General features: G+C 46.5%; 1 protein-coding gene and 1 long non-coding RNA gene across 2 annotated transcripts in view; both read right to left on the bottom strand.

Moving 5' to 3' along the window:
- LOC115642575 (syntaxin-binding protein 2-like) overlaps positions 1 to 23,101 on the bottom strand; it is a 139,969-nt gene that overhangs the window by 34,026 nt on the left and 82,842 nt on the right. The window lies entirely within an intron of this gene.
- Positions 14,286 to 15,871, bottom strand: LOC115642576. The gene is made up of 2 exons (XR_003998209.1): positions 15,785 to 15,871; positions 14,286 to 14,399 (listed from the first exon to the last, which is right to left on the bottom strand). It is a non-coding gene; the product is annotated as an uncharacterized LOC115642576 (long non-coding RNA).

Below are 23,101 nucleotides of genomic sequence, written 5' to 3' on the forward strand. Positions count from 1 at the left end.
ACTCTCCCGAGAGTGAACCCCCTCCAGGTTATTTTGATGAACGGTGTAGACCACGGCGTGTTTTGACTCGTCAGCTGGTCCCCTCTGCACCTGCCCCTATTCCTCCGCAGGGGGACTCTCTCCTTGTAGCAGAGGGGAATCTGCAGGATACCAGATTGGAATTTGTGCAGAAGGATGAGGAGGAAATGGAGGGGCAAACCTCGGGAGGAGTAGTTACTAGGCTTATGTCCAAGCAGGTACGGCAGGGTGCATGCCCCCCCCCCCCGAGGAAAGTATAGTTAGAGAGATGCCTTTACAGGTCACGATCAACCTTATATGGGCAATGATGGACGATTGCAACATGCTAGTATTGTGGAATATAAAGGATGGCTAGAATGGGATTTGAAAGAGTGGGGACAGTTGTCAGGGTCTTTTGGGGAAAATCCCCGAAAGATCATAGAACTTCTAGAAAGATTGTTTTTAAGTTATAATCCTACTTATACGGATGTGGATCAGTTGTTAAGTAGAGTTTTGACCGGAGAGGAACGTAGTAGATTGTGGATGGCAGAAAGGACATGGGGAGATAGCAATGCAGTTAATCTTACTTGGATGGATAGGCGGGATCTGGCCGCTGGCTGGAATCCCCTAGACTGGACTCAGCTAAGGCTGACTCAGCTGCGAACAGATCGAGAGCGATTGTTAGAGAGACTCAAGGAAATGGCTCGCCGCTCGCCTAATCAGGCTAAGTTCATGCAGATTCGGCAGGAATCTGATGAGCCGCCCAGAAAGTTCTGGTCGAGGCTGTTGGAGGGGGCCCGAATGTTCACTCAGATGGATCCTGAGAGAGAAGCAGACCACCCTACTCTTATTTCATTTTTTGTGAATCAGTCGGTGCCCCCTGTAAGGGATTACTTCTTAAAGTTTCGCCCTGGTTGGGGAGGTGAGTCAGTCACTTCAGTGTTGGACGTAGCTGATTTTGCCTGGGAGAAAGAAAGGGAAAGTAGTAAAAAGAAAGAGAAAAAGGAAGAATATAAGCTGATGGCTTTAGCTTTTCACAGTGGTGTTCGAGGCAAAGGCCGTGGCCGTGGCAGGGGATTCCAGGGTGCCCGAGGAAGAGGGTCCTGGCGACCCCAGCCATCAGGAAATTGTTTTCAGTGCGGACAGCCTGGTCACTTTAAACGTGAATGCCCCTGGGGACGCCCAGAGGGTCTGGTTGCATCCGCAGATGCTTACACAAGTGAGGAATACACCCCTGCACCACCAGCTCAGCCCATTCCCCAGGCCTGGATCAACTACGGGAAACAGCAGCAGCCGCAGCAAACTCAGCCTCCTCAATGACGGTACCCCGGGGGCGAAGGCAAACAATGTGATGGTCTTATTTCCTTAATGTCTTTAGCCGGCTCCTTTCTCACTTTCTCCCCTCCCAGCAAAGAGCCTCGTTTAACCCTTTCAGTCCAGGGACTGCCTGTCTCTTTCCTCATTGATACTGGGGCTACTTTCTCTCTTTTAAATCATGCCCCCTCTCCCTGGCTATCCTCTGAGGTTAAAACTGCGACTGGGGTGGAGGGCAACCCACAGTCTCTGGAACTCACTTTGCCTTTGAATGTTGTTTATGCTGATAAATGTTTTCCTCACCGTTTTCTTTTTTCCCCAGCTTGTCCGATCCCTTTGATGGGCCGGGATTTACTCTGTAAGCTTGAGGCTACTTTAACCTGCACTCCTGAAGGGGTAGGATTATTGATGACAGTGTTAGGAGATTCGGCCCCTACTCAGGGTAATTGGGAAACACCCCTCTCTCTCTCCCCTGACCTCACTGACTTGCCTTCAACCCTCTGGGGAATTTCTGACACTGATGTTGGCCTGCTCCTTTCGGCAGAGCCCGTAAGGATTCAGGTAAAGCCTTCCTTAACCCCCCCGTCAGTCCCTCAATACCCCCTGTCGCTGGAAGCCCGGGAGGGCATCCGCCCCATTATCGAGGGATTCATTGCACAAAAGCTAGTCCGCCCTCAGCGCACTCCCTGTAACACCCCTATACTGCCTGTCAAAAAGCCTCCTAAAAAGGACGGAGACCCTGTTCGTTGGCGCTTTGTACAGGATCTACGAGTTGTTAATCAGTATGTGGTCCCTCTTCATGCAGTAGTCCCTGACCCAGCTACTATCATCAGCCAAATCCCCTGGGATGCTGAGTGGTTCACTGTTATTGACTTAAAATCAGCTTTTTTCAGCATTCCTGTGCACCCAGTCTCTCAGTATCTCTTTGGTTTCACCTGGGAGGGACAAAGTTATGTCTGGCAACGACTTCCTCAAGGCTACAGAGACAGCCCCACGATTTTCAGCCAGTGCCTCCGCCACGACTTGGAAGGTTTCACCAGTCCGCAGGGATCCACATTGGTCCTATACGTAGATGACATCCTATTAGGTAATCGCGAAGAAGCTGCCCTCCGCATCGATGGTAAGGCACTTTTATTATACCTACACACCAGAGGCCACAAGGTAGACCCTAAAAAGATTCAGTGGGTCTCACAGAAGGTCCGATATCTGGGCTTCCTGTTAACCCCAGAGGGAAGACAGATGGACCCAGCCCGCATAAAGACTATTCAAAACTGCCCTCTACCGAACACCAAGAAACAACTTCGAGGTTTCTTAGGATTAATTGGCTTCTGTCGCCCCTGGTTGCCGTCCTGCGGGGAGTTAAGCAAACCGCTCCACCGACTCACTGCTAACCTTGCTCCTGACCCTTTGCAGTGGTCCCCGGACACTATTCAAGCCTTTCAGTTACTCAAGGACAGTGTGGCCTCCTCCATGTCTCTCCGCCCCCCCAATTACAGCAAACCCTTTCACCTTTTTGTCCACGAGAGGGGCGGAATTGCTAGTGGTGTCCTTACCCAGCTGAGCGGGCCCCACCATTTCCCGCTTGCTTTTTACTCTCAGCAAATCGACCCTGTCGCTCAGGGAACCCCATCCTGCACCCGGACTCTGGCAGCAGCTGCCCTGCTGATCACAAAGGCAAAGAGCCTAACCCTGGGTCATTTTACCATGGTTTGGACCTCTCATGCCTTGTCAGCCCTTCTGCGTAGGGGCACAACCCACGTCTTTTCGGCCCATCGTCAGCAACAGCTAGAGGCCGAACTCTTAGAAGACACTAACCTAATTTTTGAAAGGTGTGGACCCCTTAATCCAGCTACCTTGCTTCCTGACCTGCCAGTCCTCCAGGATCAGCACGACTGTGTGGAAGTAGTTTCCAGCATCTTACAGATAAGGGACAACCTGTTTGACGTGCCACTGGACAATCCCGATTGCATCCTCTTCTCGGACGGAAGCTCCTTCTATGTTGATGGCAAGCGTTTCACTGGTTATGCTGTCACCTCTGAATGGGACATTCAAGAGGCCGCCTCACTGCCAGGCAACTGGGGAGCCCAAGCCGCTGAACTCTATGCCCTGGCCCGAGCTTGCCAGTTGGCTGCAGGTAAGACCGTTACCATTTTTACTGATAGCAAATATGCTTTTGGAGTTGTGCATTGTCATATCCACCTCTGGAAGTTTCGAGGTTTCCAGACAGCTGCCGGTAAACCCATTCAGCACCTCCCCCTCATCCACAAGCTTTTGGACGCCCTCCAAAAACCCTCTGTCCTGGCTGTAGTTCACTGCCGGGCCCATACTAAAGATAGCAGCCCCGTTACCCATGGGAATGCCCTGGCTGACGCCTCCGCCAAGAAGGCTGCCACCTTACCTTTAGCCATGCCCACACTGGCTATTGCAACCTCCTCCTTTACTCCACCGCACCCCGTACCAGTACCCGCTGCTGAACTAAAATCATGGGAAAGCCTCGGGGCCACTCTGGTCAAAGGGACCTGGCTTATGCCAGATGGCCGAGCCTGCCTCCCTCGCTCCACATACCCCGTGGCAGTTCGCTGGCACCATGATAAAAAGGGTCACTACGGCACGCACGCCCTCGTGGACACTATCGCTCGCTTTTGGTATGCTCCAGGCATTCAACCCTATTGCCTATCAATAGTGAAAGCATGCAGCACATGCCAGCGTAATGGACCTGCTCCGCCTCTTAACAAAATTAAGGGTGGAAGACCTCCGCCTGCTGCTCCATTTCAACATCTTCAAATTGCCTTTGCAGATATGCCAAAGGCTTTTGGGAAAAAGCACCTCCTTGTTTTGGTTTGCCCTCTGACTTCCTGGGTCGAAGCTTTTCCTACTGCTAATTGTACTGCTGCCACAGTGGCGAAGATTCTCCTTAGAGATATTGTACCCCGTTTTGGCATCCCTCTTGTGCTCGACTCAGATCGCGGACCTCACTTTACTGGTCATGTCCTTGGCCGTTTAGAACAAGGACTGGGCATTTCACACTCCTTTCATACACCCTACCACCCCCAGTCTAGCGGGAAAGTTGAGCGTATGAATAGGGAACTTAAGTTTACATTGGCTAAATACTGTCAGGAAACAGGATTAAAGTGGCCTCAGGTACTTCCCTTGGTCCTGTTTCACCTTCGTACTCGCCCAACCCGCGCATTGGGATTATCCCCCTTTGAACTGCTCTATGGACACCCCCCTTTCAAAGGCGGGGCGCTACCACGTGCTGATGTTTCACTATTGGGAGGGGATCATATGACCGCGTGTCAGTTTCTCTCCCTACAGGCTCACCTCCGTACCCTTTGGAAAGCCTCGCAGTTTTCCCAGACCGTGCCGCTGGAGGAACAAATCCACCCGTTCCAACCAGGGGACTTCGTCTGGGCCAAAAAGTTCGTTCGTGACGACACCCTCCAGCCAAGGTTTACTGGACCCCACCAGGTTCTTTTGACAACCCAGACTGCAGTGTTCCTGGAAGGACGCAAATCTTGGATCCACCACTCCCACGTCAAGCCAGCCGTAGTGGACCACAGTGACGGACCAGCAGCTCTTGTCACCACTGAGGACACTGCCTTCGACCAGTGGACCAGCTTACCTCTCTCAGACATTAGACTTAAATTAACTCAGAAAAAATGAGAGGACCCTTTATTCTGACAACTGTATGTTTTTTATGCTTTTTTAGTTTATTTTCTGCTTATGAAGATAATGCTTTTATTAGATATTCCCACGAGGTTAAAACTCGTATTTTAGGAAATAGAAGTGATTGCTGGGTATGTACTCAATTTCCAGTAAATGCAGCACAGGGACTCCCCTTCACACCCATTCCCCTAACCACTGCTAATATGACTTGGATGCCACCGACTAGAATAAAAGATCCAGTCCAACCCAATCTTACATGGGACAAAACAGAAGTGCCAATTAACAAATATCTCAGGGTAACCAATCAAACAGGATCACTGTGTTTTGTTAAAGAAAAAGGGTCAACTTTTGTGGGAACAAGTAAATGCAACATATATTTTAATGGCACCGCCTTTAGTAAAAATCTTGGCTTCAAGCCTTGCGCATCCCACTTATCCCATATGTGGATCCCTCACCCCGATCCAACCTTTTCAACTTTTTCATGGAGGGGCAGGTTTTCAGAGTCAGTTTTTAAAAAGCCCTGCTCAGATCTCGAGGGTGTCCAACTAATTGTTAAAGGATACACAATTGCCTTCTACAACTGCTCAAGCAGTACTACACTGCCCTTTGAGGACAACACTACCAAATTGTGCCTCTGCAGTTCACACAACGACCCCTCTGCGTTACCAGGGGAACAGTGGTACAACGGGTGGTGGGTTACCTCCTACTTTGAGAAATGGAATACCCAAAACGCATTATATGGAACATACTGGGTGTGCGGGCCCAAGGCTTATTATTTTCTCTCCCCTGATTGGGCAGGGTCATGTTATTTGGCATGGCTAGCACCGCCTTCTCGCATCTCCCTCACTCCCCCTCATTTTCCCCACGTTCGTAACATTCGTGAAACTGACAGAGATATTAATCTCCGTGATGGTTTGTCCTGGCAGCGGTGGGCTGGTCACACTAGCTTGAAGGGTGCTATCATCCGTCTACAGGGACTATTAGAATCTTTGACCAATGAAACTGCAACCCTATTTGAGAATCAGGCCGGGGAAATGTCCCAGCTGCGCCAGTTAGCTTTGCAAAACAGAATGGCTTTAGATATGATGTTAGCAGCCCAGGGAGGAACTTGCGCCCTCATAAATGAAGAATGCTGTGTTTTTGTAAATGACACCTACTCTGACACTTTTCAACGTACCAAACACCTAAGGGAAATGGCTAAAAACTACTCCTCTGGCCAGCCACCTTATAATTGGTGGGGAGCCTTATGGAATTGGCTGCCCGGATTTGGGTGGGTTAAAAACCTCTTGGTGGGTGTTGTTGGGGCCATAGTAGTCCTTATAATACTGTGTTGCTGTATTCAGTGTGTCCCCTCCCTCATAAACTCATGTAAGTCAGTTTATTCTTTTCCCACTTCAGCTAAAAGCCTTACTCTCTTCGAATTGGCCCAGGCTGAAATTGCCAAGCGGCCATTGAGATCTTGAAATAGGGTGTAGCTTTTTGATTAATAGTTATCTCAAAGCTACAAATGGAGGAATGTTGGGTCTAAACTTTTGGTGAACTTTGGAGCCAAAACACACCCAGACTGGCCGTCTCTGCATAATCCTTTCTGAACCCTTTATCGAACAAAGCACTGACCTGCAAACTACTCATGACACCCCCTTTATTAAGTAGCCATTAGCCTTTATCTCTATGCATTTACTTGTTAAACTTGCTTTTCCTGCAAAATCTTGATTGATTATGCATGACCATTATCTTTTATTAATCACTTTGTTTACTTCTGTGTATAAATATTGATGCTCACCCCTAATAAAGGGGCCACACTTATTCTAAAGCTTTTGGGTTAGTGTGAGCCCGTTGATCAACGCATTGGTGTCTGGTCTCTGACAGAATTGTGTGCCCAAATACCAACTCCGCACGAACTTGGGTGTTGGAGAGGTGAGTGAGGACTTGCTTTATTACCTAACAGTTATCTCTAGCTTGCTTGCTAGCACACATATATATACCTGCCCCTGGATATTTCCATTACATGCATCTGAGGAAGTGGGTATTCACCCACGAAAGCTCATGCTCCAAAACGTCTGTTAGTCTATAAGGTGCCACAGGATTCTTTGCTGCTTTAACTTATCATTGGTATGATATATTCTCTGGATGGTCCCTAACCACTACTGGTATCCTATCAGTAATGCTACATCCCTTGATAGTTGTCTTAGTATTGAATTGTCTCTGTATTATTGGAATGTTTAGCATGTGCTTTTGGATAAAAAGAATGTACAATAGATTGGAATCACAAACCCATGTTGCCTCACAGGACCTTTTTTTAAACAGGTTACACAGAAAGTGACACTAACGAGTATATGTGTATCGTAGTGTCAAAAGTGGGATTATGTCGGGATATTTTTAAAAAAGGTTTATATTAAAAATGGTTTATGTGAGAAATGATTTATTGATTTAGTGTTAATTAATACTTTATAACTTAAGGTTTATGTTAGAAGTAAATTTGGGATGATTTATTGATTTATTGTTAATTGATACTTTATAACTTAAGGTTTAAATTAGAAGTAAATTTGTAATGATTTATTGTTAGAAATAGCGGTATCTGTGTGAAGCCTGCTCAAAAGAGATACTTTGTATAAAAGTTGTTAAACGTCAATTGACTCTAAGCCCTGTTCTCTAAGTGCAACTGCTAAATTGGTCAATTGACTCAGCGCACAAGCCGCCAATTGACCCTATGCCTCAGGCAAAACTCTGTAATTACTACAAATAGAGAACCCCACCTCTGTAAATTCGTTTTTATTTAAAGACAGGGAGTGTCACACCCCAAAAGATAAAGAGTGTATGTGAATGAGTGCCTAGTTGAAATGAATGAATGGTTAGGGAGTTACCAGCCTGAAAAATTCAGTGTCAGCCAAAGACGGTGTCAAGTGGAATCAACCAGATGACCCCCGGAGGGCGAACTGGAATCCACCCCAAGCACCTAACAAACATCTGACAGAATGGAGCCAGCCACCTGCTGATTGATCTAGCAACAGCAGAATGAAACAACTCCCATGGCCTAACATAGGGAAAAATCCCTATAAAACTGGACTCTGAAGACTGAGGACTTTGAGTCTATGGTTCTGCTGCCAGCCTCCAGGAGCATCAGGTGCACCTGACCCGGACTCGGCTCCACTCTTGTGTACAGGATACCTGGCCAGTATTCTGTCACAAGCAACTTTAGGCTGGTAAGTATAATATCTATACAGAACTAGTGTGAATGGATATATATATATATATATATATATATATATATATATATATATATAAGTAATCATAGGAATAAGTAGCCAAACAACATTGTTTGCTGTTATCTTTTATTTTATTATGGTATTGGCAATAAATGTGACAAATGTCTTGTCCCCTTTAATAAGATCCTGCTGGTTTTTACTGGTCTAATAGAAATGGTATAACATATGCGCGTGTGTGTATCAGGTCTGGCTCTGGTGTGTGTGTGTGCACGTGTGTGTAGCAGGTCTGGCTCTGTGTGTGTGTTTGTGTTTGTTTGTAGCAGGTCTGGTTCTGTGTGTGTATGCATGTGTGTGTGTGTGTGTAGCAGGTCTGGCTCTGTGTGTGCGCGTTTCTGTGTAGCAGGTCTGGCTCTATGTGTGTCTGTGTGTGTGCACGCACGTGTGTGTGTAGCAGGTCTGGCTCTGTGTGTGTGTCTGCGTGCGTTTGTGTGTTGCAGGTCTGGCTTTTTCTGTGTGTGTGAGTGTTGTAGATCTTGCTCTGTGTGTGTGCGCGCACGTTTTTGTGTGTGTGTGTAGCAGGTCTGGCTCTGTGTGTGTGTTTGTGTGCAGTGTGTTTGTGTGTGTTGCAGGACTGGCTCTGTGTGTGTGTGTGTGCATTTGTGTGTGTGTGTAGCAGGTCTGACTCTGTGTGTGTGCGTGTGTGAGCGTGTGTGTGTGTTTGTGTGTGTGTTTGTATAGCAGGTCTGGCTCTATGTGTGTCTGTGTGTTTGCACATACGTGTGTGTGTGCAGCAGGCCTGGCTCTGTGTGTGTGTCTGTGTGCGTTTGTGTGTGAGTATGTGTAAAAGGTCTGGCTGTGTGTGTGTGTATCAGGAAGCGCCTGGCTCAGCATGGCAGCCCCTAGTGGTGAAATGCCAAATTTTACATTTAAACCCTTCTCGGGCATTGCTGTTGCTCCTGGGGCACTGGCGGGGCTGGGTGATATTTCCTGGTGCAGGGGCACCTGCTGCAGGGTTCTCTGTCTGTACTGAACACAGGCTCACATCACAATGGGATATAGGCTCTAACTTCCAATGGATTTGGGGCACAGAGTGTAGCCCCATATCTCACAGCAGCCAGCAGGTGGCGCTGAGAGCCACACGTCCCCCCTCACCCAGAGACTCTGTCGTCACGTTCTGTGTTGTCCTCTCCAGAGACCGGAGCACAGTGGCCAGTGCAGCCAGTTCCACGCTCTGCAGCAGGACCATGACGGCCGACCTGTCCATGTCTCCGCTGTCCCAGAGGGAGGTGCTGTTCAGGAGGGCATTGAAAGGGAGAGTCACGTTCTGGGGACAGGAAAGGAAAAGCCCTGGGAGCGAGGCATCCGGGGGTTCAGGTGCCACTTCCCATGTGTTCCCAGGGGGTGTCGGGCATCACAGCCAATGCCAGTTCAGGGGCTGCAGTGCTCTCAGAGGGGGAGCCCTATACAAGGGAGGTTCACTGAGGCTGACTCAGGGCCCCACTGGGACCTGAAGCTAACTGGGGCTAGAACCCTTTGTCCTTTCTTCTTCACTCCTGCTCCCCCATCCCTCCATTACAGATGCCAGGGAACAACATTGTCACAAGCCCATGGTTTCCTAGGCTGTCTCTATGCTGCATCAGGCAGCTGCTCAGAAATGTCTGGCAGGGCAGGGATAGGGCACAGATCCTGCTGCCTGAAACACTCAGGTCACTGACAGATGAGTTGAAGGAGGATCCCCATTAACTGTTAGCAGTATAGCACCTCTGATGAACAACAACAGTTCTGAACACTAGAGTGCGCATGTGGGTGGATAACACAAACGTGCACTCACACAAACACCACTAGTGGGTGCACCCCCCCTCCCCACAGCAGTGGAGGGCACAGATCTTGTCTGAGGAGTATCTATATGTCTCCCTCCCCTCCAGTGAGACTCCTAACCTGGCACAGCAGCACGCAGGGCTCTGGGACACACTCAGGGGCACTAGCCTGCAGGGCACATTTAAGGGGCGGAGCCTCACCTTTCCAGTGATAACGCCGCACTCCCATCTCCAGACGTGGACATGAAACTGTCTAACGTTGAAATAAAGAAAGAGCAAAAACTGCTGCTCCTGCTGCTCCGCTTTCCCTGCAGAGAGACCCAAGGCAGAGGGTGAGTTCTGCAGCTGCGGAAGGGCGATCGACATTGGTGTTTGCCTTATGCAGGGACCTGATCCTGACACCCCACATTGAGTGAATAAAGCTTTTATATCGGATGTGTCCAGGACATGTACAATGGTTCTGTTGCCACAGCGAAAGGTTCGTGTGAGAAAGGAAACAGTTTCTAGTAACGGCTGGAATACATCAAGGCTTGGGACTAAGCCTTTTTTTGTTCATACTGGTGCTGGATGCATTGACAGAAAGCAGCCAGAGAGGAGTCCCCTGGCACATGTCTTTTACAGATGTTGTAGTGCTCCGTGTTGGGAGAGGAAAGAGGAAGTGAAGGAAGATGCAGAGAGACACGGAAGTGCATATTGGAAAGAAACAGCATGAAAATCAGCAGAAGAAATCAGAGTATATGGGCTGTAGATTCAGTGCTCTCCTGCAGGAAGACAAGGGGTAGGTAAGTCTGGGGACCAGCTGCTAGCAAAACTACAGAAGTTTTAGAAGGTTTGATATCGATTTGTAAACACCTAGAAGATAATAAGGTGATAAGTAACAGTCAGCATGGATTTGTCAAGAATAAATCCTGTGAAATCAACCTGACAGCTTCCTTTGGCAGGGTAACAAGCCTTGTGGCTGGGGGAAGCGGTAGATGGGGTATATCTTGACGTTAGTGAGGTTTTTGACACTTTCTCACGTGACATAAACAAACTAGAGAAATACAATCTAGATGCAGCCACTCTAAGGTAGGTGCGTAACTAGTTGGAAAACCGTTCCCAGAGAGCAGTTATCAGTGGTGTACAGTCAAGCTGGAAGGGCATAACAAGTGAGGTCCCGCAGGGATCAGTGCTGGGTCCAGTTCTGTTCAATATCTTCATCAGTGATTTAGATCATGGCACACAGAGAACACTTATAAAGTTTGCAGATGATCCCAAGCTGGGAGGGCTTGTAAGTGCTGTGGAGGATCGGACTAAAATTCAAAATGATCTGGACACACTGGAGAAATGGTCTGAAGTAAATAGGATGGAGTTCACTAGGACAAATGTAAAGTTCTCCATTTAGGAAAGAACAATCAGTTGCCCACATACCAAATGAGAAATGACTGCCTAGGAAGGAGCCCTGCAGAAAGGGCTCTGGGGGTCAGAGTGGATCACAAGCTAAGTAAGGCCTGGTCTACACTATGCGTTTATTTTGAATTTAGCAGCGTTAAACTGAATTAATGCTGCACCCGTCCATACAACGAAGCTCTTTATTTCAATATAAAGGGCTCTTAATATCAATATCTGTACTCCTCCCCGAGAAGGGGAGTAGCGCTGAAATCGGTATTGCCATTTCGGATTAGGGTTAGTGTGGCTGCAATTCAACGATATTGGCCTCAGGGAGCTATCCCACAGTGCACCATTGTGACCACTCTGGACAGCAGTCTGAACTCAGATGCACTGACCAGGTAGACAGGAAAAGCTCCGCGAATTTTTGAATCTCATTTCCTGTTTGCCCAGCATGGAGAGCTGATCAGCGCAGGTGACCATGGAGGACTCACCAGGACAGGTAACCATGCAGTCTGAGAATCGAAGAAGAGCTCCAGCATGGACGGCATGGGAGGTACTGGATCTGATCGCTGTCAGGGGAGAGGATTTTGTGCTAGCAGAACTACGTTCCAAAAGACGAAATGCCAAAACTTTTGAAAAAATCTCAAGGGGCATGATAGAGAGAGGCCACAATAGGGACTCACTATAGTGCCATGTGAAAGTTAAGGAGCTCAGACAAGCCTACCAGAAAACCAAAGAAGCAAATGGAAGGCCCAGGGCAGAGCCACAGACATGCCACTTCTATGCTGAGCTGCATGCAATTCTAGGGGGGGCCGCCGCCGTTACCCCACCCCTGACTGTGGATTCCGAGGAGGGGGTAATCTCAGTCATGCCTGAGGATTCCGCGGACAGAGAAGATGAGGAGGAGGAGGAGGACAACGAGCTTGAGGAGAGCACACAGCTCTCCGTTCTCCCCAACAGCCAGGATCTTTTTCTCAGCCTGACTGAAGTACCCTCCCAACCCTCACAAAGCGGTATCCCACACCATGAAGCCATGGATCCCAAGCTAAATAAGAGTCAAAAGTTTACTGCTGTTGCAAAAAAACCAAACCTCATTCTGGGATGTATTTGCACAGTAGTTTTCAAACTTTTCTACTGGTGACCCCTTTCACATAGGAAGCCTCTGAGTGCGACCCTCCTTATAAATTAAATTTAACACCATTATAAATGCTGAAGGCAAAGCGGGGTTTGGGGTGCAGACTGACAGTTCATGACCCCCCCCCCATGTAATACCTGGGGAACCTAGGTCCTGCAGGGTAGCTCCATTGGAAGGGGACTTGCAGAAGGAAGGAGTAGAGCTCCATATGAACACACAAGCGACTTTCACAGCACGTTGATAGAATTACAGAACCCCTCCCCTAGAAGAGTAACCCTGATAAATGAGCCAACCCCCAAAGTGACGGGCACATCTGGGAACAGCATACAAAAAGCCCTTTTCCTTCCTCAGGAAAGCTGGATCCCAGGCATGTTGGTTAATGCTGCTGGGAGATTGCTTTAGGTGAAAAACTCCTGTAATAATTGATTTTAGACGCTAAGAAGCATGTTATGATTTTCATTTTATATGTAACCAGTTCTGTTTCCATGATCTTGACTCGGTACCTCTTAAATCTTAATCTTTGATAATAAATTTAGGATTATTCCACTATACTTATGTCTCAGTGCTGTGAGCTTATAAAGATCTGATCCTGAGCTGTACCAATCAAGCTGTTTAGATTCTGTTCCCCGGTAATTTGTGTGAGTGTCCTGTGACAGTAACCTGATGCTACTGGGGGACACTTTCAGAGGGGCTTGGGGGCTGCGGTGCAACTAGTGTTACCGTGCAAGGCAGAGCCAGGGCTGGCAGAGCTCTATGGAGATTGGTAGGCTGGCTAACAGACCGGTGGTGTTATGCTTGACTAGATATCAGCTCCATGAGAAAATTTTCCTCCTGATCAACTGTTCTCCATGTGCACTGGACGCAGGAGAAGTAGGAATCAGCTAAATCTGCAGCAAGGGAGATTTAGGTTAGATATTAGGAAAAACTTTCTAACTATAAAGGTAGTTAAGTTCTGGAATAGGCTTCAAAGGGAGGTTGTGGAATCCCCGTCATTGGAGGTTTTAAAGAACCTATTGGACACAGAGCTGTTAGGGACGGTCTAAGTAGAGTGCTGGATGGGACGAAATTTCTAGGACCCTCTCAGCTCTGCATTTCTAGGATTCTCTGAACTGTGGAGTTTAACTGGTGAGCCCTGCAGTGAACTGCCCCATCAGCCTTCACCCAGCTCTAGTCCAATGTGAATTATTAACAAAATGACCTGGTCCCCGACATGAAGACGTCACAAGACCAGAGAGCACAGCAGGACATTCCCTATCAGAGATACCCAATGACAGTCGTTCCCTTGTAGTGCAGTGGGGGAAGCTAGGGAATCCAATGGTTCTTCTTGGATAAAGTCTTGCAGTACACAAACAGGCATTCTTGGCTTAGAAAAGCAGAGATGCCTTCCCTCACACACTATTACGGGCACCTATCCTAAGTCTGTAAGTAAACAGACACAGTTCACAGACAGCCTTCTGACCCAGAAATAGGCTAGACAGGAGGGAGGATAACTCACCAGAACACAGTCCATTCCACTTACAACCCAGAATTCATCAGCAACACTGAATTCCCAGAAAAACAAAGAAGAGAATATGACTAAGAACCAACCCCCCATCACTAACTACAGGGATTAGCTCTAACTTTGTGGGGATCCCGGAAGAGTGATTAGGGACCCTAGAGAGGCATTGAGCTGAAGTCTTCCAGCTCCATGGAGAAAGGACAAGGGAGGAAGCCCCCACATCACGGTTACAGTGGACATTGAAGAAGCCCCAATTTCTCTGAAAAATGAGATCAAGCCTCTGAATTGAAACAGATACTTCAAACAGTTTAATAGGAAATGTGTACATAGTATATACAAAATCTGCAGCTGGGTTATTTACATATGACCTTGTCTGTGTGATACACAGCCAGCACCTGAAAAAGAAATGTGAAGAGTCATCAGGATTTGTCCAGTTCCCCTTAATACACATAAACAGAGTGGAGAATACTAGGGAATAACAACATGAGAACATGGACCGGGGATAAGCTGCTGGATACGGTAGAGAAAACAATCACCAAAACAGGAAACACTACAAGATTAGGGGAACCCATATTACTTAATAGAGTCACTTTTGAATTAGCAGAATGTGTCACTTCAACAGGGGTCTCTATTGATTCCCTTCCAATAGTCAACTGTTACAGGAACGTTGTCTCCCCATTGAGAACTATAAGCAACAACATCCCAGACTCCCTCTGAGTTTCGCCCTCCTCTGCTAACTGCTGCCTGGTGAATCCTCACAGGCCCTGAACCAGGGGGACAGTAAACTGGAGAATGAGGTGGTGATGGAGACTAGAAACCTGACCATTCAGTGACCTTTTGCTATGAGGTGGAGGATCATAGTAGCTAACTTTGGAGGATGAGTTATATCTGCTGAGCGCCTTCTCTGAAGGGCAGAGCATCCTTATCTCCCAATAACACCAGTGGGAGTTTGAGAACATTCAGCAACTCATAGGCTTGGGAAAGACAAATACAAGGGCCTTGGGCGGCTAGAGTTAAGCACTGAAATCTGCAGGTAGAAGCCTAAATACCCATTATAGCCACCTGCAGAGGTCCTGATTAGGGCATTTAAATCTCTATCAGCATTGTGGTGTTTCAAATAGATATTTGAAAAACAAGGGGACTGATGTTTAAAGGCATCAGACAACTTGATGCCAGGTGAGTGGGTTTTCCAACCCCGGATACCTAAACTCAGACGCCTAACAACCACGGGTAGGTGCATCAATAGGGGTGGGGTTAGTTGTAAAGTCACCCTTTTGCTGCCCTATGTTGCAGTGGAGCGGGGCAAAGTAGCCATAAAGCTGCCCTAAGAGGCAGCTAGGAATTCCCCAGCATGCGCAAATCCCTAACACCCAGAGAACCAGCATATAGAGTGTACAGCCAGTGTAGCTGGCTGTATGTCACCAACTCCTAGCTTCCCACCCAAGTATATGGGGTATGAGCTGGGAACAGAAGATGGCACACACGGTGTGCATTGTGCTATAGCTATCTCCAGTGCAGCAATGGATGTTACGAGACAGCATAATTTAGAACAATGCCGAGTCTAGAGCTCAGGTGTATTTGAGGATCTGGGCTAGTACTTGGCTGTTACTATAGTAATGACCCCCGAGCAACCAGTACAATGCACATGCTTATCACGGAGCTTGTCCAGAGGCTGCACGTCCATCAGAATGACCAGATGTCCTGCTGTGTAATAAAAATGCTTTGAGTAATAAAAATCAACACAAGCTACTTTACAGGGCCTGATCCTTCTCTTACTTACAGCATCTGAGCAGTAGGACAACAGCGACTACTGCCCAGTATTATAGTTGCCTCTGTCTTGATCCAATTTTGGGTAGCAGGAGCGAGGAGTGTAAAGGCCCTACTGTCAATCAAAAGTTAACCCCATCCCTTGACCCAATAAGCCCTGCCCACTGGTCATCAGAAGCCCCACCCCATGGGGGTATGACTTGCGGGATCAAGGCGGACACATGACCAGAAGCAAGGTGTGTCACGTGACCCCTCTAAGAACTCCTTCCACTATACCAATCAGGATAGGTTTTGCCCTGATAGGAACGCCCTGAGAGAAGATTTAACCAATCAAGAGGAGTTCTGGGGTGTGTGACCCCTCTAAGAACTCCTCCTACTGCCCTCTACCAATCAGGAGGGGCTTCAGCCACTAGAGACCACCCTGAGGAGATTAGACCAAGTGGGGGGAATTCTGGGACAGGGTGACCATCCAGAAGTGGTTCGTATGACCCCTCTAAGAACTCCTCCCACCGCCCTCTACCAGTCGCGATGGATTTCGGCTGCAGAGGACTGCCCCGAAAGGAGACTTGACCAAAATAGGGCAGGTTCTGGGATGGTGTGACCACCCAGAAGAGGGTCGTGTGACCCCTCTAAGAACTCCTCCCAATGCCCTCTGCCAATCAAAGTGCAGCACCATCACCCCATAAGTCTCAGCGCTGGGCAGAGGAGGCCATCTCTTACCAAGAAGACGTGTTTCAGAAATTGTGGAAAGGCTGAGAGGAAACGTGGACTCCTTTACCACCCCCCTGAGAACTTCAGACTTTGTTTTAGCCCCACGGACCTTTGGACTTGTGTGGAGAATTGCTACAGCAGCAACAGTTCTGAAGAGGAGGAGGGAGCAGCCAAGGGGATTCCTTTGGCCCAGCCATTGATGGATATGCCAGAACCTGAACCTGAAGCCCAACCATTCATGAGACACCCCGATGAGCATGGTGGCCTCTCGTTGTCCGCCACCCTGGAGGAGGAAGGTGATCATTGCTTGGGGGAGTTACCGGCGGACAAGCTGAACAGAAAAAATGTCACTCAGGTAAATGAATGATTAAGAAGCAACAGTTGATGATGAGGTGTAATGAGGTTAGGAACCTGGGGTTGTGAAATCTAAAAAACAAGCAGTGAGAACTTACACTTGTTTCTTGTCTGAGACAGCTTGATGATGCCTTTCTAGAGGACCCGGAGGCCCTGGACAACGTTGCATCAAGTAGCAAAGATGAACCGGGCCCGCCTTGTTTTTGCTGAACGCCGCTAAAAATTGTTGAAGAGGACTTCGAGGATGAAGGTTATAAGGAGTTTAGAAGAAGGTTTGGCATAGAACTCGCTGAGCCAGTGCCACATCATGAGCGTAAAAATTTATGTGGGCTGTTGTATGCGTTGCTGTTTGTCCTGTTCTTAATCACTGTCTTAGGGAAAAGCTTTTTGAAGATTGTGAGGGCTGTGTCATAGATGCCCCAGCCCAACAGCACCATGACCGTGTGATTTGGACTTCAACTTTATATGTAAATTTAAATATGTAAATTAAAAAACCATCTATTGAAAGGGGCTTTGTGACTATCTGCATTTCTGTTAGAAGGTCTCTGGCCCTTAAGTGAGCTAAAAGTTTTAATAGAGCCTCTTGGTTTCTTTCCAAGGAGCTGTATGTCTTTTAAATTAAAAAAAAATGGTTTGTGAGAATCTAATTTTTGTGTTCTTGTGAAAAAAGACATCCATTTACAGCAAAATGCTGAAATGTATGTTGTGGGAGGGGGAAAATCCTAAAAATGTGTTTACGGTGTAACCATTCTGCCCATCAGTGTTGGCAACAACAAGGACTGGGTTCAGTATCTAGGAACTCCATTCCAATAACACAATGCAAAATTGGCTCAAGCCCCGAGCCAGTGGGGCACTGAGACTCCCCTACTACAAGCTAAAATCACCACTTACTGCGTTAAGTTGTAGGAGGAGCTCAGTACTTGTTCACCATTAGCCCAAAATGAATACCGCTCTGCAGTCTGTAACCAAACTCCTCTTGGACTCAAAATTAGCACTAACATTATGCAGTAGAGGCAATGGAATTGGGGGATGGGTCAGTACATCACCAGGTACAAATACCTGTCCCCAGTCTCTCTCAATTTACTGAGTTTTGGAACCCATGTCCCTTGCCTAGCGAGTGCTACTTAGTTGAAGGTGAGTCCTTCCATCACAAAAGGCCAAGTACAGTTCCACTGTCTTTGATTTACATAATCAGGATAACACCACTTTATTCTTCCTGCCTCAGTAACAGAGAAACTGGGGATCCCACCATAGCCAAAATGACAATTTGGGCTACTGTGGGCTCATGACCAGCCCCTGACGTTCTTTTCCACAACTCACCACCAGATGTCAGGGCAGATCTCATCCTGACTCTGCTTACAACAGTAAAACAAACAGGGATGGTTCAGAGAGGTGTTTGAGTACAATAGAGTTGACTCATTCTGTTGAACTGAATGGTTTTAACCACACCCCCACTGAATAGGGAAGGTAATTGTGATTACTTACCCTTGTTGCCATAGGGATAAATTTGACTGGTGTGCACCCACAGTAAGAGAGGTGGGTGGGTGAGTTCTGATTAATATGAAATGAAATAAAACCTCAGGAATTCACAGTTGCTATTGGGCAGTTTGAATATAACCCCTGGAATTGATCGAGCGCTATTGGACAGTTTAAAGGACCCAGGAGTTGGCAGAACTCTATTGGACAGTTTAAATATGACCTGGGAGTTGTTTGAATGCTATGGGTCACTCTTTCTAACAATTCAAAGCCATTAAAAGTTTAAATTAATATATTTAAAAAACAAACACACACACACCCCCACACACAAGGGTCTAAGCCAAAACAACTGAAATGTCTCAAGAGTTCACAAACCTTCACCATGCTTTAGAACAAGCATTTGCTCTAAAGACAGACAATCAAACATTTAAAAGCTCTGGGGGGCTTATTATGGTTGTGATACAACAATTTTATTTCAATCGCCACCCCAAACTTTATGCATGAAAGAAACGTTTTAAAAAACAAGCCCCAAAGAGATATACTGATATGTGGAAAAGGTCCCTACTTGGGAATGGGGACAGTTACATTAAGGATTGGGGATTTACTGTTTAATACTGTAAGAAGGCCCTACAGAAAAGAAAAAAATGTAGCTGAAAGCAACTCAGTTGTTCAGACAGCTTAATTCCTCCACCCCAGCTCACAAAAGGGAATGTTAGGAAGGGGCCTAAAGTCCTTAAATATCTAGTATTTCAGAGCTGTAGCAATCAAATCAACCTGCTAGCTACTATTTTGAAGTCTGTTTGAAACAAAGGGTTAGGATGATATAAAAACCTCAGGTATTTTGGAGACTATTTGTTTTCAACAGAAACTCTCTTGAATGGCTGCTGGACTGCAAGAGGAGGTATGCTCCCTGTTTTAAACTCTGAAAAAATATATTATATAATATCCCTCCTTGGCCATGCTGTCTTAGTAAATAATGATGCCTGTGTTTATTGCAGTGTGATCTGTTTAGCATGGAACCAGTAACTTGAAATTGCATTTCATCACCAGGCCAAGGTAAAAACCATTTTAACTGTAGTTTTGCTTAATAACTTCAGATACTACACAGGTTGCATAGGGATTTGGGGCTAATACTAACTAACAGTTTTTGCTGGTTCTTTAATCCAAAAGGCCCAAACACACATGGAGGGAACAGAACAAGCATGTGCCTGCAACACTTTATCCTATAGTAGAAGATAACTTTCTGCAATTGGCTTTTAAGTGCATGTGGGTTTATTGAAAACTATTTTGTTGCAAACTGTGTTTCAAACTCTCTCTCTGTAAAACATAGGGTTGTTTTTTTTTAAAGTATATGACTGCAAACTGATGGTAATGGTGTGTTTCAAACTAACAAGGTGGTTTTTTTGGTGTACAAAATGTGTTTTAAACTGGATTTTAAAAGTTGATTTTAAAAGCAGTTTGGTTTTTATTTTGCAAAATGAGGTGTGTTTAAAAAAAAAGTTTGTGGGTTTGTTGTTTTAAAGTGGTAGAAATAAACTCAAAACTCCTGTATGTTGTACAGCCTGAAATGGATTAGTTTGTTTTAAAGCTATGACTTTTTAAATAGAAAAATACCCTAATGAATGTTTTATTTTTAAGTTTACAAGACATTTTCATGTGATTTATAATAGTAATAATAATAATATTCTCTGCTTCACAAACCTAGCTAACACCAGCAGCGTGAGAGACCCTGACAAACTCTTTCAGTACCTGTTTTGCTCCAACTACAAGGTTTCATCCTGCGAGTTTATCGACGATGAAACAGCATGAGTGTATGGAAGGATGCAAAAGACCGGTACTCTGTCTCTGGAATTACCGAAGTTTTCATGGCCTGTTTCACCACTGCTTATGCCCGCTTAGAACTATACAACCTGCTAGATAGGTTGCAAGAGCGGTGCCCGTACCATGACACTGACTTGGTGATATTTGTGAAAAGGGAGGGTGACTGGAATCCCCCTCTGCGGGATTATTTAGGGCACCTCACAAGCAAGATTCCACCAGATCAACGCATCCTCGAGTTTGTGTCGGCAGGCCCGAAAACATACGGGTATAAGCTGTTGGGAGGAAAGGCCTGTATGAAAGTCAAAAGGTATTACCCTGAACGTAGCAAACTGTGAAAAGATCAACTTCCACAGTTTGAAAGACCTAGTCCTGGACAATTGCACAGGCCTGTGAGAAAATACATCCAAAAAGATAGAGGTGCAGCAGCCCTCTATCATAAGGAACAAAAACCAGTGGCAAATAGAGACAAAACCCTTAAGAAAACACAGAAAGTCGTTTTCAATAAGAGGGTCCTAGGGTAAGAGTTTAAAACCCTGTCCTACGGCTTTTAAAATGGATCCAAGGTGGAAACACCCCTTTTCTGCAATTCTTGAGGGGCCTAGCAACTAAGGGAAAAGTTACTTTATAAAAAATGTGTTGGATAATGCCAAACAAACGTTGTCTGTTATGCCTAAGAGTATTGGATAACATGGCTATAAAAATCATCGCAAGATATGCATGTCTGGACTTGTTGAAACAAGTTTTGAGCAAGGCTAGATATGCCCAAGCATTTAAATTTAGTTTTTACAAAATTCATCACCATCTGGTCGTTTTGCACTAAGTCGTTAGAATACAATTTTAAAATCCAGTCAAAAGATAAACCCTTGCCACGATGATGTAAGAAAAACACGCAATGATCTCTGCTGGCGACAGGGTGGGGGGTCTTGTAATTGTCTATTGTGAAACACATTGTCTGTGGCATTTTTGTTTAAAAATGTCATAATGCTTTTAGGAAACAACACGCTATTCGGGGAGGTGCCCGTATGAGTAAAAAAACTCTCCACGGTTACACTTCGCCAGATACAAGGTGAGCCAGTGTTCACCAGGTTGGTTATGTGGATGCGTGTTGACCACCAAACCTAAGGATGTCTGAGACAGCTTGCTGCCAGGGAGCCAATCATAAGGGGATTCTTTTTCATGTAAGAAGACGTTGATGAGACACGTGAGAGCTGCACGGTGCCCATGTTCACGTATAGCCAAGAAGAACATTTCTTCTCTGATTTGTCTCTATGACGTTATCAAAAACCCCATACACGATCATACTGACGGTGATGGCTAAAGCCATCCCAAAACCTATTTCTGCTCTCAGGTTCCCAATTTTAATCAGGGAACAGCGAATGGCGCATTCCTGGTCGGGAGATAGGTCAAAGGCAAACAAGGTGTAACTCTGTGCAAACTCCTCACGGTTGATTAACAGAGAACGATCTTTCATGTGTTTACCAGCTGTCTGTACCAGATTCATGTATTCTCTCATGCAGCATCCTGCCTTGAAGCCTGGTTGCAGAGGCTTGGTTACGGAATATTCCACTCACGCCAGCTCCGTACATCCAAGAAGGGCATATCCCACCTGGGCTTTGTAACAGTTCCTGCAGATGGTGGGGTTGCTGTAATTTTTTAGGATCGCCTTAATGTGTTACCTTTTAGAAACCTCGCTCTCTCCGGGGACACTGGTGCACCTTGATGATCACCTTGCCAAAGCGAAATAAGACATGTCTCTTCTGATCTGTCTTTATTTCAATGGTAATGGTATCGATGTGGTGTTTTCTGACAGGAACGTAATGAGGTTTATCGTAGGTGATGGTGAGAAACTCCTTGTTCCTTCCTTGGACAGGAACACAGCGTAACAGAGGAACAGAAAAGTCCCCCACAAACTGGTGTTCTACAATATCTGTGAACAGACACAAAAAGTTAAAAGCCCTGTGAGGTCTGCTGAGAAGGGGAATTTTTGGACGCTGTGCTTGGGGCCCAAAGCTAGAATGTTAGCTAGCTCCCCGCTGGTAGAAAACATAGAAGTAAAATCGGCGGATTTAAGACTAACTTTTGTACGCACAGGGTCATAGTTCATGACCACCTCAGGTGGTTTGGGATGATGAGCCACAGTACTGTTCATATGATCCAATAATTCGGGTATGGACTGTAGTAAGAGGAGGCGCTAAGATGTAAACCTTGGTATCAGAGGCCTGGTATGAGGCCTAAGGCCTGAACTAAAGTAATGGTCAAGACTTTGCTAACATAAAGCAAAGTGAAGCTGTGAGCCAGAGGCAGGCCCTGCTCACAGAAGCTGGCAAGGAAAGGGCTGATGCTGCAAGAAGATACATACCTAAAAGGTACTGGACACTAGAGATCAGAACATTCACATACTTGCACATTCCACACAGATAACAAGGAACAGGCCGACCCATCCCAATGACGGGCAAAAGGGTAAAATGATGGATAGAATTGTTTTGATCGAACCAACATGTACAAGGTGAGAGGTGGCACCTTACTACGTAGAGGGGTTGTACTTTGCTACGTAGAAGGGTTGCACCTCAATACGTCAGGAGTGACGTGTAACTTGTTTGTACCTGTGTATAAGAATACATCCCTGGGGCGGTGTCTTTGTCCGGCCTAGGGGGCAGTGGAAAGTCCCGCCACTGACTGAGCCGGATCCATTGCTAAGAGACACTTTCTCGTAGTATGCCCCGAGTTAGGCTAAGAAACCTACAGGGAACTGCCATTGTGTCCGAGATCGCAATAAACCTAGCAGACGTGACTTTGCACCTTACTAGAGTCTGTGGTCATTGGGGGTTCTCGTCGAGTCTGCTGCATCAGCTATCTCCAGAGCTGGGGCAGCACACGGGGTGAGCACACGCACGCAGCCGACTGATACCAACAAGGAGACAGCAGAGCACCACACTGGTAGCATCTGACAACACCTCTTGACAACACG

This window comes from Gopherus evgoodei, unplaced genomic scaffold (assembly GCF_007399415.2).
Source record: "Gopherus evgoodei ecotype Sinaloan lineage unplaced genomic scaffold, rGopEvg1_v1.p scaffold_42_arrow_ctg1, whole genome shotgun sequence".
In the NCBI taxonomy this organism is placed as follows: Eukaryota; Metazoa; Chordata; order Testudines; family Testudinidae; genus Gopherus; species Gopherus evgoodei.